Source organism: Hyperolius riggenbachi, chromosome 5, assembly GCF_040937935.1.
Source record: "Hyperolius riggenbachi isolate aHypRig1 chromosome 5, aHypRig1.pri, whole genome shotgun sequence".
NCBI classification, from domain to species: Eukaryota; Metazoa; Chordata; class Amphibia; order Anura; family Hyperoliidae; genus Hyperolius; species Hyperolius riggenbachi.
Window position 1 is genome coordinate 25,269,777 of NC_090650.1, and position 22,140 is coordinate 25,291,916.

General features: G+C 45.3%; 1 long non-coding RNA gene and 7 other non-coding genes across 9 annotated transcripts; all 8 read right to left on the reverse strand.

The window, feature by feature from the left end:
• Positions 1-732: 732 nt before the first annotated feature.
• On the reverse strand, positions 733-14,286 carry LOC137519564 (uncharacterized). 2 transcript variants are annotated; one of them, XR_011021012.1, is made up of 11 exons: positions 14,206-14,286; positions 12,062-12,118; positions 11,647-11,699; positions 11,247-11,297; positions 9,140-9,196; positions 6,793-6,849; positions 6,383-6,433; positions 4,912-4,969; positions 4,237-4,287; positions 1,363-1,501; positions 733-1,250 (listed from the first exon to the last, which is right to left on the reverse strand). It is a non-coding gene; the product is annotated as an uncharacterized lncRNA (long non-coding RNA). The 2 variants fall into 2 exon arrangements; XR_011021011.1 differs by lacking the exon at positions 733-1,250 and having other exon boundaries at positions 1,260-1,501.
• On the reverse strand, positions 4,074-4,206 carry LOC137520083 (small nucleolar RNA SNORA9). Its single transcript, XR_011021428.1, has one exon. It is a non-coding gene; the product is annotated as a small nucleolar RNA SNORA9 (small nucleolar RNA).
• LOC137520090 (small nucleolar RNA SNORA9) lies at positions 4,486-4,618 on the reverse strand. Its single transcript, XR_011021434.1, has one exon. It is a non-coding gene; the product is annotated as a small nucleolar RNA SNORA9 (small nucleolar RNA).
• LOC137520088 (small nucleolar RNA SNORA9) lies at positions 6,224-6,356 on the reverse strand. Its single transcript, XR_011021432.1, has one exon. It is a non-coding gene; the product is annotated as a small nucleolar RNA SNORA9 (small nucleolar RNA).
• On the reverse strand, positions 6,630-6,762 carry LOC137520089 (small nucleolar RNA SNORA9). Its single transcript, XR_011021433.1, has one exon. It is a non-coding gene; the product is annotated as a small nucleolar RNA SNORA9 (small nucleolar RNA).
• LOC137520087 (small nucleolar RNA SNORA9) lies at positions 11,084-11,216 on the reverse strand. The gene has a single exon (XR_011021431.1). It is a non-coding gene; the product is annotated as a small nucleolar RNA SNORA9 (small nucleolar RNA).
• LOC137520084 (small nucleolar RNA SNORA9) lies at positions 11,486-11,618 on the reverse strand. Its single transcript, XR_011021429.1, has one exon. It is a non-coding gene; the product is annotated as a small nucleolar RNA SNORA9 (small nucleolar RNA).
• LOC137520091 (small nucleolar RNA SNORA9) lies at positions 11,903-12,033 on the reverse strand. The gene has a single exon (XR_011021435.1). It is a non-coding gene; the product is annotated as a small nucleolar RNA SNORA9 (small nucleolar RNA).
• Positions 14,287-22,140: the final 7,854 nt, after the last annotated feature.

The following is a 22,140-nucleotide window of genomic DNA, read 5'->3' on the forward strand; positions in this document are numbered from 1 at the left end:
GATCGGAGCACCCGCCGACGTCATCACGATCGTCGCTATGGCGACGGGGAAGCCCATACAGGGAATCCCATTCAGAATGGGATTCCCTGCAGGGCAAAAGCGCTGGCGGCAATCGGAGGGGTGGGAGGGATAGCCAAGGGAGGAGGGAAGCATGTAGCTAGCGCTAGGCTAGCTACATGCCTTTAAATTTTTTTATTTTTTTTTTAAAGTTGCTGCGCTGCCCCCTGGCAGATTTTTTGTACCGCCAGGGAGGTTAAACACTACAGGATCGCTGTAGTGTAGGAGTTCTATAAGTTGTAACAGAAATGTTACCGCTTGATCCGTGCCTACCGCACAGATTATGCAGTAATGCAGGTCAATGGGCAATGCTGGCAGTGTGCACAACAGGAGCACAGGGCAACATGATGCACGGGCCAATGGGAATCCCACTGAAGTACTTCGTGCCCAGCAGGAATTGCATCAATATCTGGGGGCGGCGCTTTGCATAAGACCCTAGTGCAGCACCGTGGCGCAGGCTCATATGAAGGATGATTTCTGCAGTGTTTGCACCGCTAATATCAGGTGTGCAACTGGCCTCAAGGTTATCATGCAGTTGCTTATGTTTTAAAGCAGAGAGGAAGTTATAATTTTAGGTCCGCTTTAACATTCTGTTCCTTTCTCATTACATCCACACTATAAAATGACCAGCATCCCAAACTTCCAAAACATAAACAGAATATTTCACAGGAGCAATTAACACTTAAAATCAATGCAATTTTTTTATTACATATTTATACATCAGTATTTTATAGAGTACATAGTCCTGTCATTAACTGCCCACAGGAGCTCACAATCTAATCCTACCATAGTCAGTGTAATATCCCTCCATATTATTATGTATTTATATAGCGCGGACATCTTCTGCAGCACTTTACAGATTACATGGTCATGTCACTGGGCTCACAATGTAATCCCCATCGTCCGAGACCAATTTTAGGGGAATAAAATTACTTATCTGTGTTTTGGGGACACGTGCGATAACAGGAGGGTCTGAAGAAATTTTACACCAACATGAGAAGAACATAGAAACTCCACCTCTGTGTCACCCTCAGTATCTGTAAGAAACAGTGCACTGTAGAGCACTCCACCACTGACACCCACAGTACCAGTATGAAGAGACACTGCAATGTTATGTAAACACTATGCAAACTTCTGACAGATTTACCCGGCAGATCGATTTCCAACATGTCCGATCGATTTTCCATGCACTTCTATGGAAATTAAAAAAAAAAAAAAAAAAAAAAAATTGAATTTCAGATCTGACATATTGGAGATAATCGATCTGGCAGGAAAATATCTGCCAGAAAATTGTATGGTGTGTACCTAGCATAAAGCAATCCTTGATGAGCCGTCTGTCCAGCTGCTGCAATACGTCGGTGCAGTCGGTTACTGAAATGGAGCTCCACTCTATTTGATTTCTTTGACTACACTTGTTGGAAGTTCCTGCAGCAAGTCTGTTAACCTGAAAAATAAAAAATAATCAGAGGCATAACTAGAAATCACTGTGCCTCCCCCCACCAAAGCAAAAAACAAAACAGAACATAGTTACAGTATGGAAAACAAGTTTGCTTTCTTAGAACAGAAAGTATTTGTGATAATTCAGGTTGGAGTGAGCTTGAGATGTCTCCCAGGCACCACTGCTGAATATATGCAAATTAACCATTGTACCCTTAGAAGCTAAACACACCTCCAGAACCGCTGGAATGCAATGATGTGTCAGCTTGTTAATTTGTACAGAGCCATAATAATCCAACATGCATACAGACTGTTTTGGATTGTTTGATCCTCATCAGTGCATGGCATGGATTAATTTGGCTCTATGGAGTAGGGCTTGTAACACCGAGAGGGACAGACTAACCAGCAAGCTCATGGTGACCCAGAACTCATTGGAGTGTGTAAGGGACTACAGTGGTCCTAAAAGCCCCCTTACTAAAATGCTATGGAAAACAAAAGTTTGCCTTCTAGGGTAACAACGGTTAATTTGCATATATTCAGCAGTGATGCACTGGGAGACATCTCAAGCTCACTCCAACCTGAATTATCGCAAATTCTTTCTGTTCTAAGAAAGCAAACTTGTTTTGCATAACATCTTAGTAAGGGGGCTTTTAGGACCATTGTAGCCCCTCACACACTCCAATCTCCAATGAGTTCAGGTTCACCATGAGCTTGCTGGTTAGTCTGTAATTACAGTATAGGTAGCTAGGTATAGGTGCCCCAGGGCTGTAGCACAGGACAGGTGAACGGGCGCACACAGCCGTGGGGAGGTGACTTCCGCCCCCCTCAGCTCAGGCCCCCCCTTCAGCGCTACCCTCTCCAGAAACAACAGCAGCGGGCAGGGAACATAAACTCACCTATTCCAGGTTCTGTGTGATGGAGTCTGTCTTTTCCATCTCCAGCGCCGTTCACTCTACTTACAAACCGCCCCCCCCCCCAGTCGCAGCCATTGCAGGGGTGATTCTTTTATGCAATATTAAACGTAGCTTTTGGTCAATAAGATGCAAATATAAACAGCTTGAAAATGGACCAACCCTATCCAGGAAATGCACCTGAGTGGTCCAGTTCCAAGCTGCATAATTTATCACAATCTAAGAATATTTGCATCAACTTTATATTAGCATCTCACTAAATTACCCCTACTTGAATGAGGATTTATCAAAAAAAAAATAAAATAAAAAAAAAAAAATGTCCAGCTTTTCCATCTGATAAATGGGCACTGATGGTGAAAAGTGCAACAAGAATGAAAACTATAGCCAAGACTTGGTTCACTGTGGGACGTTGCATTCCCTTTATGACAGAAACCTCATTCACACGGAGTCGTACCACATGTTCCGGCCGCGTTGCATCGCAAGCAGTCAGTGGCGTAACTAAGGGGCTTGGGGCCCCTGTGCGAGTTTTACACGGGGGCCCCCAAGAACGCTATTGATAGAGGCCCAAAATCTACCAAGGACAGCTGCAGTGTCAGAGCGGTGTTATCAGAGTAAGGAAATATAGTTAAAGAGGAACTCCAGCCTAAGCAAACACTGTTATTAAGTTACATTAGTTATGTTAATTAAAATGCATAGGTAATATAATCTCTTACCCACACTGTTTTATAAGAACAGGCAAATGTTTGTGATTTCATGAGGGCAGCCATCTTTGTGGTTGAAAGAAGGTGACAGGAAGCATGAGACACAGATCCAACTGTCCTGTGTGCTGATCACCCCTCCCAGTTGCAAGGCAACGTGAACAACATAGGAAATCCCATCATGCTTTGCACAGCATCAGAGAAAAAACGCCCGGGCAAGTCTGATGGGTGGAGCTTAGCTAAAAATGCAGCTAAAAATGATGCTTTGGTAAGAAAAACAAAGTTCTGATGCTGTGAAACTGCTAAACCCCAAACCTTTTAAGTTCTGCTGAGTAGATATTTAGTCGAAGTTCACTTTAAGGATTACTACGATGCAACGCACATATAGAGGTGTTCATTACCAGCATAGCACTAATGCAAAGCTAATAAGGTGGATGGAGGCCCCCTAGTGGGCACTTCTGCTCCAGAAGCCAACATGCAGTTGCAACCTCTGCACCCCTTATTGCTACTGAATACATTGAAGCATAGTCAATGAAAAGTATGCTTCGTTGTATCTATTAACGCATGCGTTTAGCAGTAAACACACTGCATGCAGTGCGCTACCATACCGCAACACTACTGCCACACACAACAGCGCAGTGGCACTGATGTGAACGAGGCCTTGGGTGTAGATAGGAGATAGGTAGGGATGATCAATGAGATGCAAATAGTTCCAAGATAATGCAGGATTATGCACATTTTGTATTTGAATTAAGGCAGCTTGAAACTGAACCAATCAAATCCTACCAGGGTGGAATTAGATTGGTCCTTTTCAAGCTGATCGGACCGAAAAAGGGCAGCGGCTAGGTGTCTCCACCCCCTCTATAGAACACTCCCCTTCCTTGGTCTTGCATTCAGTAGAATGGAAGAGATGTACAGGGGAAGGAAGGTTAAATAAGCATACATATAAACATGTCCAGCATTAGAATCCATTTGTCTGGGGTTTCTATAACCTCCCCCTGGAGGGGCAGGAAGAGGCCTCAAACCACCCCAGTGATTATCTAGCAGAGTCCACAGGAGTGACCAGAGCTACACAAAGCCCGGACACGCTGGAAGACCTGCAGGAGGAGCCTATATAGAGAGGACACACCCACCTTGTATCCAGCACCATCCCCATTAGCACTGGAGGATTCTGGGAATCAGGCCTATAAATGGAGAGAGAAGAAATGTGAGCAGAAGAAAGCCTCAGACAAAAAACACTTCTATTGCATTTAGCAGTTCTGCTCCATTCAGCAATGTTACCGTCCACAAAGCAGTAACCTACAGCAAGCTCAGGACAATGACATCAGTGAATGGGGGACTGATTGGCTGCCATCTGTTACTACTCTGTACGCAGGACAAGCTGATGTCTGGGGTTTCTATAACGTCCTCCTGGAGGGGCAGGAAGAGGCCTCAAACCACCCCAGTGATGATCTAGCAGAGTCCACAGGAGAGACCAGAGCTACACGAAGCCCGGACACGCTGGAAGACCTGCAGGAGGAGCCTACATAGAGGACACACCCTCTAAAGCTGAACACTCTCTACCTCGGATTTACTCTAAACAGCTCAGGACCACGGAAGTGAGAATCTACACCGCACTTGCAGCTCTATAGCTGATGCGGCGCAGATTCTGTGCTGCTGTATTCTGTGGTCCTGAGCCGATCACTGCGGCCGCAGATTCTGCAGTCTTGTGACAGCCAAGCTTCTATCGGTAGAGACAGTTTTAATAGCTCCTTACCAGGTGATCATTGTGAGCCAATCACTATTCTATTTAAGGAAGAAACACTCACCATGTATCTGGCACTGTCTTCCGCCAACACTGGAGGATTCTGGGCCTTCAATCCTTAACTGAAAAGAGAAGAAATGTGAGCAAAACTAAGAATTCAGTCTTAATCAAAACACATCCATTGCACTTAATACTGTAAGGCTAAGAAGTTCACAGTGGGGCAATACGATGCAATGGAGGCATTTTAACCCACAGAATCGCCCTGCAATTGTAAGTCTATGCGGCGTTCAGAGTGCATCTAGAACTATACAATCCAACAGACTCTGTATCCCGACGCAATGTTACCACTTAACACGCAAGGAAATCTGAGACTACGAATAAAAACATGCAGGTGGATTCACTAAACAGCACTGCTGCAGCAGCGCAAGTTAAAAAAACAACCTGTGCTATGTGCCATGAGCCTGCGCAATAGTACTGCCGCTCCCATCCACAAGAGTCTGCGGCCTGGCATGCGCACGTGAGCAACGTTACATGGCCAGCTAGCGGGCAATCCGAGCAGCTCGGATCAATGCTTTCATTCTCTTCATCGCAGGTACACTTTACCAGTGGTAGTGAAGCATACTTTTCTTTGCATGCTTCACTGTATGCGATGCAGTGCTATCATAGCATGCAATGGGACATTTCCCTCCGTGGCGTTCCTGTTTTTACAGGGAATGCACTGCAGCTCCCACTGTGAACTTTGCCTCAGGAGGTGAACAACGAATTGCAGGTTTTGTTCTATCTAGATCAGCCTTTCTCAACCTTTTTACCCTGGAGGAACCCTGAAAAATCGCTTTTGGATCTCAAGGAACTGCTGCACACAATTTTGTGAACTTGAGGAACCCCTGCATTTATTTTGTAGGAGGCGTGGTCTTAAACATAGATGGTTGTTTATTTCACTACTCCCCATTACATACCCACTTATTATATTGTCTCCTAGTGCTTTTATTAATGTGCTCAATATTGTTCTGCCCCTTTTAGTGTTTTTTTTTTACAGTATCCACTATTACATTATGCTCCCCCCCCCACCCCCCCACCCCCCATGATGTGTGAAAATGCCAGGGAGCCCCTGCAGAGTACTCAAGGAACCCTGGTTGAGAAAGCCTGATCTAGATGCCAATTTTGTTACAGTTTGTATGCAGACTGGAATTGGATCAATTACTGTATATAAAGTTTCTACCAATAAGGATTGATTTTTCACACCACTCTGCACACAGACTGATAAAAATGTTAATATTTTACAACAGTGACCTACAGCAAACATAGGACAGTGACCTCCGCCAGTGGGTGACTACTGATTGGCTGCCATCTGTTACTACTCTGAATGCAGGACAAGCTGATGTCTGGGGTTTCTATAACCTCCTCCTGGAGGGGCAGGAAGAGGCCTCAAACCACCCCAGTGATGATCTAGCAGAGTCCACAGGAGAGACCAGAGCTACACGAAGCCCGGACACGCTGGAAGACCTGCAGGAGGAGCCCACATAGAGAGGACCCACCTTGTATCCAGAATCATCCCCGCCAACACTGGAGGATTCTGGGAATCTGGCCTATAAATGGAAAAGAGAAGAAATGTGAGCAGAAGAAAGTCTCAGACAAAACACTTCTATAGCATTTAGCAGTTCTGCTCCATTCAGCAATGTTACCATCCAAACAGCAGTAACCTATAGCAACCCCAGGACAGTGACAGTCAACGGAGGACTCAGATTGGCTGATATTTGTTACCATTCTGAACATTGTACAAGCATGTGTGTGAGGTTTCTATAACCTCCTCCTGGAGGGACAGAAAGAGGCCTCAAACCACCCCAGTGACGATCTAGCAGAGTCCACAGGAGAGACCAGAGCTACACAAAGCCCGGACACGCTGGAAGACCTGCAGGAGGAGCCTACATAGAGAGGACACACCCACCTTGTATCCAGCACCATCCCAGCCAACACTGGAGGATTCTGGGACATCGTCCCTAGACTGACGAAAAACAACAATGTTACATTGTCATCCAATTAAAATATGTATAATATTATACCACATCTGCCAACTTTTAAAATATGAAAGAGTATGTGCAGAAGCTGCCGTCCCGCTAGGTCGGTCATCCACTATGGGGCACGGCAGAAGTGTGGCGAGGGACCACACAGACATCCAGGGGCCTGGAGAAGCCCCAAGTAAAGCTGTATACACTTTCCTCAATTTACTTTAAAGGAGAACTGTAGTGAGAGGTATATGGAGGCTGCCATATTTATTTCCTTTTAAGCAATACCAGTTGCCTGGCTGGTATTTTACAGTGTGCAGGGAGCAAACTGGAAATCTGAATCTGAATCTGATGTAAAAACGGATTAAAAAGCGGAATCTGAATCGGAATCACTTGCAGTGTGTGCAAGAGGCCTAAAGTGGTCTGAAACTCAGCAATTAATAATAATGGCAGTATTTGTATAGCGCCTTTCTCCTGTCGGACTCAAAGCGCTTGCGAGGCAGCCACTAGAGCGCACTCAGTAGGCAGTAGCAGTGTTAGGGAGTCTTGCCCAATGAACTCCTTACTGAATTACTGGCTTACTGAACAGGCAGAGCCGAGATTCGAACCCAGGTTTCCAATGTCAGAGGCAGAGCCCTTAACCAGTACACCTTCTTCTTTGCTCCAATGCTAGGTACACGTGATGAGATTTTCTGGCAGATTTACTGTCAAATCAATTATTTCCAACATGTCCGATCTGATTTCCAATCGTTTTCTGTTCACTTCTATGAAAAAAAAAATCGATCAAAAAACAAACATCAAAAAAATCGATTAGAAATCAGGTGGGATGTGTAGGAAATAATCGATCTGAGAGTAAATCTTCCAGAAAATCTCATCACGTGTACCTAGCATAAAAGATTATTTACAGTCTAAAGGGGGCCACAAACACACTCGATATAATAAAATGATCCGATTTTACAGCAATTAGATAAAAACGATTGTATTTTCCGAAAATCTATTTTTTTTCTTATTATTAGAGCAAGAAGTCCGACCGGAATTCCTGTTTTTATTTGATAAAAACCTATCAGGAGTGCTGGATTTTTCTAAACAATTTTTATGAAAATTGAATAGTGTAGGGTAGTGTCAGTTTCCTTATATTATACTTCCAAGCAATTTTCTCAGAGCTTTCAATCATTTTTTTCACAAATGGGAACAAATAAATAAATAAAAAATAAATTGTACGCGAGTGTGTGTGTGGTACTTTGTAACATTTTAAAAAAAAATCTGACCAGTCAGAAAAATGGATTGCAATTTTTGAATTGAAAAGATAATTTAAAAATGGTATTGTGTGTGGCCACCAACTACCAGCAAAAAAAACCAATTTTTTTAGTTGTAAAGCATTCAAATAGTTAAAAGGAACCCGATGTGAATGGGATACGGAAGCAGCCATATTTATTTCCTTTTAAACAATACCAGTTGCCCAACAGTCCAGATGATCCTGTGTCTCTAATACTTTTAGCCCTAGACCCTGAACTAGCATGCAGCAGTCCAGGTACTCGTTTTACTGGATAAGCCATATGGTGATTGTTCCAGGGTTCTGACTCAGATCAACAGTGCCTCCAGGCAACTGGCATTATTTACAAGTATGGCAGTCTCCATATCCCTCTCACCTAGAGTTCCCTTTTAGAGCCCATTCGCACGTAGGCGATTAGAAGGCGAGTTCCGCTAATCGCTTAAAGCGCAAGTGCAATGTTAACCTATGGCAGTCATCTCACTGCCACGATTGCCGCCGACCACGGGTGTTTCACGATTAGCAGCAATCGCAAAATGTGTTCCCTGCAGCATTGTGCCGCGATTCAGCAGTGATCGCGATAGTGTACAGTGATTTTACTGCGCTAAAAATCACCCTAAAAAAATGAAAGCGCTTAGTTTTGCTACTTTTAAATGCGAGTGGGCCCTTAAACAATTCATTCTGCAGTGGAAGCTTGTGATCGAGATGATAACTTTGTATCAGAGGAATGTAAACAGGTAATAAGTTACATCCAGCAACTGCTGAAACTGACACAGAAATGTATCACTAGATGGCTGCTGTATTTATATTAAAATGCAATGGAAGCTTTCCGTGCAGATAAACTGAACTTTGGGAACTTGTAATTTGTGAACAGGTAATACTACTTGAGCATGAAAGTAAATATGATAACTGAATGGGCAATAAAAAGTAGAAAAACAAATTTTTATTTAATGTTATGTCAGTTTTACTCCACTTTAAGAGTAACATGAACGCGGACATAATTATTCTGTTTTACCCACCTTTTATTCAGCACCATCTCCGCCAACACTGGAGGATTCTGGGCCTTCAACACCTAACTGAAGAGAAAATGAGCAAAATGAAGAATTCAGCCTCAGTCAAAACACAACCACTACTGTAACTGTCAGGCTGCAAAAGCTAATTTAAACCTCTATTCTCCTGTGTTAAACAGTTTAGAAGGAAGCCAAAAAGGCAACACTGAAGATAAAAATCTCTCTTTCATTTGATGTGTGCTTATCAGCAAAGCTGTTAGACCCAAGCTCTTAAGAAGCCGCATACCATACTGCAAAGCATTCTGGGGCCCTCCCCTCGGCTGCTATTGATAAGTTACAGGGCTCATGTTACAAAAGCAGCAGCTCACAATATTGTAAAAACTCCCGGCAGAGTACACTGCAGGAGTCTGCTATTGTTCCTAGCCACATGGCTAAATAATATTCACTGCACAGTACTGTTATTCAGTAAGAGCTTTTCTGTGAGTGGAATCATCAGGAAGCAGGCAGGACATGACAACACATTTGGCTTCATAGGAGACAGACAAACATGGAACCTGCCATGAGCTGTCAGGAGCATCATTCTCTGCAAATACTATATAAAGATTCTGTGAAATCCAAACGTGGACAGTGAAATGCATATGTAATGTAAGTACAGCCAATATTTAGCTACTGATATATGTGTTTATTTTCTCTGAGACCTTATACCTAACAGCTCCTCTTTAAAGGACAACTGACACGAGAGGGATATGGAAGCCGCTATATTTATTTCCTTAGAAGCAATACCAGTTGCCTGGCAGCCCTGCTGATCCTCTGCCTCTAATACTTTTAGCCATAGGCCCTGAACAAGCATTCAGCAGATCAGGCGTTTCTGACATTGTCAAATCTAACAAGACTAGCTGCATGCTTGTTTCTGGTGTGATTCAGACACTATGGCAGCCAAAGAGACCAGCAGGGCTGCCAGGCAACTGGTATTTAAAAGGAAATAAATATGGCAGCCTCCAATTATCTTCTCACTACAATTGTCATTTAAAGTGTACCAGAGAAGGCAGATATTAAAAATTGATACATAGCTAGGTCTTCCTCCAGCCCCGTTCAGGCTAATCATGAGCTTGCCGTCCTCCGCAATCCATCTTCGTAACTCTAGTAGGCGGTGCGTATTGCACATGCTCGGCCACGCTCCCATCGCCAGACGAGTTCTGCATCTGTGCAATGCTCCCGGCCACAGGAGCGTGCCCGGCCAGACTGCCAATTCGCCGACTGACCAGATCACCGGGATGGATTGTTGAGGCTACAGCAGAGGACGGGGAAGGCACAATTAACCGGAATGGGGCTGGAGGAAGCCCCAGGTATGTATATTTTTTTTTTTAATATCTGCCATCTCTGGTATACTTTAAATATTACGGTTAGGCTAAGAAATTCACAGTGGGGCAGTGCGATGTAAAGGACACACAGAATCGCACAATAATTGTAAGTCTGTGCGACATTCAGAGTGCATCTGGCACTACGCGATCCAACGCAACATGTGCATTAAAGGAAACCTGAGACAAAGAAAATAAAAACAGATACCTACCTGGGGCCCCCTTCGTCAACCCCCCCCTGGGCCACGTGGATCATGCACTAGCTGGCCTGCTAACTTTGCTCAGTCGCGCTTCCCTGGCCGGCATCGTTCTGAGCCTGCGCAATACTACTGCCACTCCCATCCACGGGAGTCAGAGGCCTGCGATGCTTAAGATAGCAAAGTTACTGGGCCAGCAAGTGGACAATCGTAGCGTCTCAGATGAATGCGTTTAATCTCTTCGTCGCAGGTACACTTTAACAGCGGCAGTGAAGCATACTTTTCATTACATGCTTCACTGTATGTGACGCAGCGCTTGCATAGCATGCAGTGTGAAATTTCCCTCCGTTGCCTTCCTGTTTGTTGCCATCTGTTACTACTCTGTATGCAGGACAAGCTGATGTCTGGGGTTTCTATAACCTCTCCCTGGAGGGGCAGGAAGAGGCCTCAAACCACCCCAGTGATGATCTAGCAGAGTCCACAGGAGAGACCAGAGCTACACGAAGCCCGGACACGCTGGAAGACCTGCAGGAGGAGCCTACAAAGAGAGGACACACCCACCTTGTATGCAGCACCATCCCCGCCAGCACTGGAGGATTCTGGGAATCTGGCCTATAAATGGAGAGAGAAGAAATGTGAGCAGAAGAAAGTCTCAGTCAACACACTTCTAATGCATTTAGCAGTTCTGTAATGTTACCGTCCAAACAACAGTAACCTATAGCAACCCCAGGACAGTGACATCAGTGAATAGAGGAATCTGATTGGCTGATATGTGTTATTATTCTGTACACAGTACAAGTAAGTGTGTGGGGTTTCTATAACCTCCTCCTGGAGGGGCAGGAAGAGGCCTCAAACCACCCCAATGATGATCTAGCAGAGTCCACAGGAGTGACCAGAGCTACACAAAGCCCGGACACGCTGGAAGACCTGCAGGAGGAGCCTAAATAGAGGACACACCCACCTTGTATGCAGCACCATCTCCGCAAGCACTGGAGGATTCTAGGTACCTGACCTCTAGATGGAGAGAGAAGAAATGTAAGTAGAAAAAAAAAAAAAGTCTCAGACAAAACACTTCTATAGCATTTAGCAGTTCTGCTCCATTCAGCAATGTTACCGTCCAAACAGCAGTAACCTATAGCAACCCCAGGACAGTGACATCAGTGAATGGAGGACTCTGATTGGCTGCTATGTGTTACTACTCTGTATGCAGGACAAGCTGATGTCTGAGGATTATAACCTCCTCCTGGAGGGGCAGGAAGAGGCCTCAAACCACCCCAGTGATTATCTAGCAGAGTCCACAGGAGAGACCAGAGCTACACGAAGCCCGGACACGCTGGAAGACCTGCAGGAGGAGCCTACATAGAGGACACACCCACCTCGTATCCGACACCATCTCCGTCAGCACTGGAGGATTCTGGGACATCGTCCCTAGACTGACGAAAAATAACAATGTTAATTACATTACAGTCATGTATAATATAAATACCATTTCTAACAACTCGTTAACTTTATGTGTGTGAGGTTTATAGTTTAGTAGATCTGTCCGATGGATTGCATGCGGGTTGGAGGTCGGGAGCTTCCCAAGACACGCCTGATTGTCAGCTTAGACAGTCGTTATCAGCCTCCTCAGCCGACCTTATGTTGGGAATACACAATGAGAGTTTTCAGCAGATTTACTGTCCGATCGACTTTCCGATTGTTTTTCTGATCGATTTTCATTCACTTTCATGAGAAATCAACCAGAAAAACGATAAAAACTAAAATCAGATCTGACCTGTGGGAAATTATCTATCGAACCATCTTTCAAAAAATATCATGGTGTATTCCCAGCATAAGTCAGGTGTGTGTATACAGCTTAACCACTTGAGGACCGCAGTGTTAAACCCCCCTAAAGACCAGCCTGTTTTTTCCCTAATTGGCCACTGCAGCTTTAGGCCTGGTTCACATTAGCGTTCCCTGTCCGGATCCGCCTGATCGGATCCGGACCGTATACTGTACAAACGGAACGTACGTTCCGCATAGCAATGCAAAGTCTATGCGGACGTTCACATGCGTACGTTCCGTACAGAACGGAGCCGGATCAGATCCGGACTCGAGGCTTTTCCAACATGCGCTATTTTTTGGGTCCGGATCATCCGGCCCACGCACCCGGACTGGATCCTGACTGCACCATCCGGAAATAGAAACCAATGGGGAACGGAAAGCACAGAACACACTGGAGACAAACACCGGACGTTCTACCCCACTTCCTATGCGTATTTATAGCGGCCATTTCGGATGGGGACACATCTGGAGTGAAGCAGCAGTGACAGACGTGCTGGAGCTGTTTGGCAGAATGTCGGAGGTGGAGGAGAGGCCTACAGCGGAGGACCTGATTCTACAGGTGCACCTTCTGCAGACCCCAACAATTTTATGGTAATTTTGTTTATTTTTTACCCCACGGATCCGGATGGCTGCCTGATGCAAACGATCCGGATCAGGTCCTGATCCAATCCGTTTGCATGCCAAAACACAAGTGTGCATGCCAAAACGCAAGCCCTCGCTGCAGGGCCGCACAACTCAGCACACAAGTGATTCCCCCCCCCCGCCTCCCCCCCCTTTCCCCCCACCAACACAGCTCTCTGTTGGTGGGGTCTGATCGCTCCAAAGTTTCAGCTGCATGATGACAAATATAAAATATTTTACATTTATTGGAGGAACCCCTCCCTTCCTTTCATATTGCCGGGACAGAATCCGGCAGACTGATGGAGTAGGAGGTGTCCGGCAAAGAATGAATTGCTAATGGCTGCCACCTGTATAACCCTAGTTATGAAAAGAGAAGGGTGACAAGCATGCACTGAAATGCGCATAGGCTTGAAGGAGTGTTTATCTTTGTATGTGTCAGAGTGGTGCAATTACAGTAAATATTTTGAATTAAAAAATGTTTGGTTTGGGTCCGCATTAAGAGGGGACTGGAACTTACACCACCTTATTGAGGCACTCCCTGTACACAGAACTCTCCTCCAGATGTCCCCCTAAACCCCAATACACTGGGTGCCAATCTACTTTAGGGGACCCAAAGAAAATTCCCATAGACAAACAGCCGCTTACATTTGTAAAAAAAAAAGGACCCAGCAGAGGTCGCTATCCACACCCATGAAAACGGAAGCAAGCGCCATGGCCAATGGCCATGGGTCCTGGTGTACAATTTTGGAGTCTCACCCTGAGTCTGGGTGTGCCCCCCCCACTTATTCCTCAATACATTGAGCCCCCCAGACTGCCCCTATCCCTCATTAAGCCACCCAGACTCCCCCTATCCTTCATTAAGCCCCCCAGACTCCCCCTATCCTTCATTAAGCCCCCCAGACTCCCCCTATCCTTCATTCATTAAACCCCCCAGACTCCCCCTATCCCTCAATACATTGAGCCCCCCCAGACTCCTCCTATTAAGCCCCCCCCGAGACTCCCCCTATCCCCCCCAAGACTCTGTCTAATCAACAATACTAAGCCTTCCAGAAACCCAATTTCATAATACACTGACCTCTCCATACACTCCACCATGCAGCAGCGCGCTGAGCACGTGTAGAACAGGAAGAGCAGCGTGTCCTGCAGAGCCACCTCCTCCTCCCCGGCTCGACCACCAGCGTCCCAACCCATGTCCTATAGAAATACCAACTAACCTCCCCTCCCGGCCCACCCGACACCCAAAATATTTTACAATGAGCCCCCATGTCACCCTCCTGACGCTCACCACCCGAGAACGAGAAAACCCGTCTGTGAAGAGTGGAGAGTACCCCCGCACTCAGAAACAATGGTTTAATCCGAGTAGGGTGCAGTACCGACATTGTACAGCAGAGGGAGCAGCGATTGCAGAATATCGATTGATTGTTACTATCGCCATAATCTTGCTTGGCGCTTGCTATATTAAAAGTTACATTTTAACTGGGTGCTTAGCAGAGGGGGTACACAGAAATTATACACATAAAGGAATTAAAGAGAAACAGTGGAGGAGAGAATCCTGCCCTTGTGAGCTTGCAATCTAATTCCTAGGGAGGAAAACATATAAGGCAATGAGTAAGTAACTAGCCACACACTTCGATTTTGCAGTTGGTTTGCTGGCAGATTCTATCACTCTGATCTAATCTATCAGAAATCTGTGCAGCAATGCATCCAATCGATCGAAATTTAAATTGATTGGCACCAAAAAATTGATCGGACAGGATGGAAAATCTCAGTTGATCAGGGAAGGGAGCGGAATGGCGAGGGGAGGGTGAATTGAATAAAAGAGTACCTGTCTGAGGTTAGGTGCACACTTAGCAGAAACGCTAGCATTGCGGAAAACGCTGTGTTTTTGCCGCTAATGGAATTCTGTGGGCCGCAGGAAAAAACGGATATAAAAACCGCATGTGTGTTTTCAAAAACGCTGGTTTTGTTGCATAGTATGCAAAAATGCATTAAACGTACATAATGAAAGCCAATGAAAATGCAATGCTATGCGTTTTTCATGCATTTTTCTATGCGGTTTTGGAAAAATTATTTTGTGATGTATTTCCGCATCCTGTTGTCTTCCTATTAACTTGCATAAAATGCAATTGTAAAACGTATGAAAAATGCATATGCGTTTTGTACATGCGAACCGCAAACGCATTAAAACGCACACAAAATGCATCTTCAGTAAAACAATACGCTATCGCAAACGCACCAAAAACGCACATAACATAAAACGCATCCTTTCATGTTATGTTATGTGTGCACCAACCCTGAAAGTAAACCAGAGATGGCCAAATAAAAAGACTTTATACTTACCTGGGGATTCCTCTAGGAATACTGGGACTGCCAGGCGAGCAGAAGCAAATAATGAGTGGTGCTCATGGGGCTGGAGGAAGCCCCATGTGAGTATAAAGGATACCCGAAGTGACGTGACATGATGAGAGAGACGTGTATGTACAGTGCCTAGCACACAAATAACTAGGCTGTGTTCCTTTTTTTTTCTTTCTCTGCCTGAAAGAGTTAAATATCAGGTATGTAAGTGGATGACTCAGTCCTGACTCAGACAGGAAGTGACTACTGTGTGACCCTCACTGATAAGAAATGCCAACTATAAAACACTTTCATAGCAGAAAATGGCTTCTGAGAGCAGGAAAGAGATAAAAAGGATCAATAGTTCATAGATTTTAGCTCTGGCATACACAATGAATGTGTTATTGAGCAAAAACAATAAAACATTTAAAACTTAAAAAGTAGATTTAAAGTGAACCAGAGACGAAGCACCCTTGTGTATTTTACCATAGAAATCAGTGGGAACATTAGAGAAAACATTTACCATGCTCTCTGTTCCATCCTCACTGCTAAAAGTGTCTGTTATCTAGCTGAGATAAGAATCCCGGACTGAGCATTGAGTCTGGCTTTGCTATAATGACTCAGCTATAATGATTCCTGAGCAAAGCCAGCAGGGGGCAGGCTTGGACTTGAAGACAGCAAAGAACACAGTCTCAGCTATAATTATTCTGTAGCAAAACCAGACCGACTGCTTAGTCGGGATTCTTATCTTAGAGGTGATAACAGGCAAATTAAACAGAGAACAATGTAACAAAGAGCAAATTAGGTGTTTACTGTCATGTTCCCACTGATTTATAAGGTAAAATACATGAGGTTGCTTCATCTCTGGTTCTCTTTAAGCATAAAATAAAACTGGAATATCTTAAAAAGTAATTTTTAGGAGAAGGAAGATAGATACAATCATATAGTTCATTCGTTTATTTTCGCCTCGAGTGTCCTTTGGTCTTTTTATTTGGCCATCTCTGGTGTACTTTAGGGCCCGTTTCCATTTGAGCTGCACGCGTCTGGGATACGCGCTGCGGCACTTTCGTGTCTGCGGGGATGGGATTCGCAGCCTCCCACGCCATTTCGGATGGAGATGCCGGCCGAATCGCTAGCGCACACGATTCGGCCGGCAGTGCTATTGATCCTTATGGCAGTTTCCCCGCGCGATTTGCCTGCGGGGAAACTGCGGATTCGGCGTGGAAATAGGCCCTCAGGGATTTATACTTACCTGGGGATTCTCCCAGACTCTAGTCTCTCAGGCCCAGTGCACACCGAGCGGTTTTTGATGCGATCCGCCAGCCGCATCCGCCTGTCAAACCGCTCGGTTAATGTATTACAATGGGATGCTGCACACTGGCGGTTTGAGGATTGTAGCAAACCGCAAACGTACCTCCTGCAGCACGTTTGCGGTTTGCAGAAGCGTTTCTGCCTCAATGTAAAGGATAGGAAAAACGCAAACCGCTCTGGAAAACGCTACTTCAGAGCAGTACAGCTGTTACTGTAACAATTTGTGTAATCTGCTACACAAAAACGCAGCCAAAACCGCTAGGCATGTGTAGAAATCCGCTCTGAGCCTCCTCAGAAGCGGGCGTTTTCCCGCGAGGTGCACTAAGTTAGCCTGGGGTTCCCCTTTCCTCTCTCTTGTGCCTTCCAATTGTGAGTATCCCCTTTATCCTTCATATCTTTGTTCCTCCTCAGCATTTTGCACACTCAGTCCTAACCATTGTTCATGGTATCAATTGTATTGCTGTTTTTTGCACTGAGCATTGATCAATTTTTTCTCTTGTTGCACGTCGTCACTTTGTATTGTATATCATTCTCTGGTATTCATATCGCCTCATATATCTGCACTTTTTTGTATAGTGATCTATTCATACATATACATATAATCATTTTTATTCTTGGAATGTAGATTTTGACTTTGATGTTGTTTATTTTGGTTGGGCACTTATGAGAGTATGTTGTTATTGTTACACTATGCACTGTGGCATTATTATTGTCTTTATCATGTATTAGCAGTGCTAGTGCATAATTGATCATTTATAATTGGAACCCCAGACCTATGGCTTTGTTTTTACATGTTTTTATTATTCCTGTGATATTACAATAAAGATAGTTTTTTCATTTATTTCTACATTTTGGTCCAGTGTGGTGCTTGTAGGGTTACTTTCCTTCTTTTTGAGTTTTGTAGTCTAATTCAGCCCATAGCACGCCTAGGCCCTATTCTACGTTTTTCATATTTTGTTAGTGGTGCTTGTTTCCAATTTTTCCATGTACCAAAAGAAATCCGCTCTAAACATACCTAGAATCGCTCTGAAATCTGCTCCCAAAACCGCTAGCATATTGCGGATCTGCTAGCGGTTTTGGTGTGCACTGGGCCTCAGCCTGCTTTATTGTGCTGCTGTGGCTGGGAACATTCTGTGCCTGCATAGTCACAAGCCGTTACTTACTGCACAGATGATCACACTACAGGCGTGCAATTGAGGAGGCGCACTGCCCGGAACACCGCATGCACAGTAGCTCCAGGGTAGCGGACTTTTATTTGGCTGCAACAGAACATTTGATTGGACTTGGAGGTCACTTAGGCCTCTTTTCCATGAACTGTTGACTGACAGGCAGTGAAATGCCTCTCAAACTCTCACAATTGCTGACTGCTGCCTGGTAACTGCTTGTAGCTGCCTGGTATCTGTTGACTGCTGCCTGGTAACTGCTTGCTGAGCACACAGCTCAACAGTTCGTGGAAAAGAGGTCTAAGGGAGCTGAAAGTCAGATCACGTAATTAAAAATCCTCTTAGCCTCCTGGAAGTTCCCCAATCCGGTAACGAGCGATTCTGAACCATGCATGTGTGAGTACCACAAGTGCAGGAGCGCTCTCTTTTACTGCATATGTGCGGTTAGGAGCTAACTCTATCTGCAGTAAGTTTGTATGTTCTCCCTGCATGGGTTTCCTCCGGGCAGTGGCGTACCTGGGGAATTTGACACCCGATGATGTGTTTTGTACAGACATTTCCCAACACATCCTGCCACCTCTCCCTGCTAATGTCCCAGCTGCAGCACAGCAATCATTTTCTCTACTCACCCTGCTGCTCTGCACATTCACTCACTGCAGGCTTTGTGTGGAGGGCGAGGAGACACATTTCCCACGGGACAGGAAGGGGGAGGGGTGCTACATCTAGTGCAGGAAGTAGTACAGTCCCTTGTACTGCCTGCTGATATTTTCCTGATTGTTGCCTAAACTATGAGAAAAGATCCCACGTGGACAGTGGCCTCTCCAGGAATTTTTTTTAGGGGGTGCGATGCCGGTGCTGGATCATCTCTAGGGGGTAGCTTTTTGATTCAGGGGGCATGGCCAAAAAAGGGGCATGTCTATACACTGGAAAGTGGGCGTGTATAGGTAATAAAGTTTCCCCAGTATAGGTAGTACAGCTGCCCCAGTGTAGGTAGTACTGCTGTACCAGCGTAGGTATATCTGCCCCAGCGTATGCCGGGTATGAGCTGCACCTCCTCCCATAGCATCTCCTCCCTGCTTGTCTGCAGCATCTGATCCCCAGGTTGCCGGGTATGTGCTGCACCTCCTCCCATAGCATCTCCTCCCTGCTGGCCTGCAGCATCTGATCCCCAGGGTGCCGGGTATGTGCTGCACCTCCTCCCATAGCATCTCCTCCCTGCTAGGCCGCAGCATCTGATCTCCAGGATGCCGGGTATGTGCTGCACCTCTTCCCATAGCACTAGCCCCTCCTCCCTGCTTGTCTGCAGCATCTGATCCCCAGGATGCCGGGTATGTGCTGCACCTCCTCCCATAGCATCTCCTCACTGCTGGCCAGCAGCATCTGATCCCCAGGATGCCGGGTATATGCTGCACCTCCTCCCATATCATCTCCTCCCTGCTGGCCTGCAGCATCTAATCCCCAGGATGCCGGGTATGTGCTGCACCAGCCCTGCATCACTCACCCACTCTCAGCAGATTAGAGATGAGATCACCAGGCTAATACCATACCTTAAAAAGTTCCCAGGTGTCTATTGCCCTCCTCCTATAGTTCCCTGGTGTCTAGTGGCCTTCCTCCCTCCTCCCTGGACTCGCTACATGATAGCCGCTGCACAGCGGCATCCCCCCACCCACTCCGATCGCCTTCGGCGATCAGAGTAAGCAGGAAATCCCGTTCAGAACAGAATTTCCTGCTAGACTTCCCCGGTCGCCATGGCGACGGGATGACGTCACCAACATCATGGACGTCGTCACGTCAGAGGGAGTCCCGATCCACCCCTCAGCGCTGCCTGGCACTGATTGGCCAGGCTGCGCGGGGGGGGGGGCTGCATGGTGGGTAGCGGTGGATCGGCGGCGATCAGAAGTTACACGCAGCTAGCAAAGTGCTAGCTGCGTGTAACAAAAAAAAAAAAAAAATTATGCAAATCGGCCCACCAGGGCCTGAGAAATCCTCCTGCGCGATATACCCCGAGCTTTTCTTTAGAAGTAAAGTTATTTTAATTACGAAATGGAGGTAATTTTGTTTCTAATAGTAATTATGCAAATTTAAAGGGGCTCTATGGTGAAAAATTGTAACATTTAATATATGTGCAAACCTATACAAATATAAGAAGTAGGTTTTTTCCAGAGTAAAATGAGCCATAAACTACTTTTCTCCTATGCTGCTGTCACTTACAGTAAGTAGTACAAATCTGAAAGAAGCAACAGGTTTTGGACTAGTCCATCTCTTCTTGGGGGATTCTCAGGGATTTATTTTCAAAAGCACTTAGTGAATGGCAGTTGCTCTGTCCAACTGCCAAAAAAAAACAAAAAAAAAACTAACGAACAGGGAAGCGGGCCAGCATCATTGTTTAAATCCTTTTTTAGGGAATATATTTATAAAGAATAAAAGCCTTGCTGAGAATCCCCTATGAAGAGATAGGCTAGTTCAAAACCTGTTGCTTCGGTCAGATTTCTACTACCTACTGTAAGTGATAGCAACATAGGAGAAAAGTAATTTATGGCTAATTTTACTCTGGAAAAAACATACTTCTTATTTGTCTATGTTTGCACGTTTTAAATTTTACAATTTGTCGCCATAGTGCCCCTTAATTACTAAACTCAGGAAAGTCACTCATTGATTGCAATTACTGATAATGCAAAGGCCCTGCACATGCTGTCACTTTAAAACCTCTTTTCCACGGGCAGTTGATTGGCAGTGAAACGCGTATCAAACTCTCACAACTGCTTCCTGGTAACTGCTCACTGCTGCCTGGCAACTGCTCGTTGAGCACACAGTTCAACTGGTCATGGAAAAGAGGCCTTAGGGCCCATTCACACTAGAAGCGCTTTTCTGAGTGTTTTGCGATTAGCGGTTTTTAAAAATCGCTGCGACTTCACGATCGCATACACCAAAATCACAGCAATTTTTCTGCGATTTAAAAAAAACGCTAATCAATATTTAGTTCTTATATAGTACCATCTTCCACAGCACTGTACAGAGTACAGTATATACGGTCTTGTCACTTAACTGATTCTTAGAGGGGCTCACAGTCTAATCCCTACCATAGTCATATGTCTATGTATGTATGGTAGAGTATGTATCATAGTCGTAAGCTACGTACACACATACGACAACGATCGTTCGTTGTGAACGAACGATCTTTTAATTGACAAAAGAACGACCTAAGTAAAGTTAGCTTTTAAAGGTGTGTAACGATCTGATCGTTTGTTAATGAACGATCTGGAACGTTACATACTGTTCCTGGAAGTGACATCATAGCAAGTTCCGCCCGCACGTAACGAACGGTTCAAAACGTACGTTACACTGTAAAACTAACGTTAAGTATATTACAATACAGTACAAGATTTCATACTGTAGGTATGTAGGTAGAGCATTTACATAATATAGCGTTGACAAAACATACAAAAATACACTCTGTCCTGTTAAAATGATAATTCTGGTATAATCATGTAGCAATTAACGTGTCACAGGACACATTCATAAAACGAACGTTACATCGCGAAAAGTAACTGTTGCGCTTGCGCATAAAAATGAAAGGTTCTATGGAGATATAACAAAATGCGCATGTCAAGCCTAGTATGAACGACCGTTTTCTAACGATGTACTTCTTTTGCAAACTATCGTCGTTTAAAAAAAATCCACCAAGGCAGATCTTTCATTTTTAACGATCTAGCTCGTCCATCGTTTGAGTTAATGGATTGTTGGATTTTTTTTTTTAAACGATCGTTGTTTGATATGATCAGGGAATGAGCATTTCAAACGACTATAGTCGCATGTGTGTACGCACCTTAAAGGGGTTCTGTGGGGGTTCCTGAGGAGAAAAACTGCCACTTACCTGGGGCTTCTATCAGCCCCCTGCAGCGGTAATGTCCCACGCCGTCCTGCTCCCATCCGCCGTTCCCTGCAGCCGGCACCGGGCTATTATTAGTCTGTCACACAGACGAACAATGCGCGTTGCCGCGCCTCCGCTCACGTCATCTGAGGCTTACTGCGCCGGCGCAGTACAACGGAGCCTTGTACTGCGCTTGCGCAGTAAGCTTCCGATGACGCAGGCGGAAGCGAGCGGGTGCGCGGCCACTTTAGCGCAGCCGCAGTTGGATCCCATGCCGCGCTAGACCGGGGCCGGCGGCGGAGAACCGCAGATGGGAGGACGCCGCCGTGGG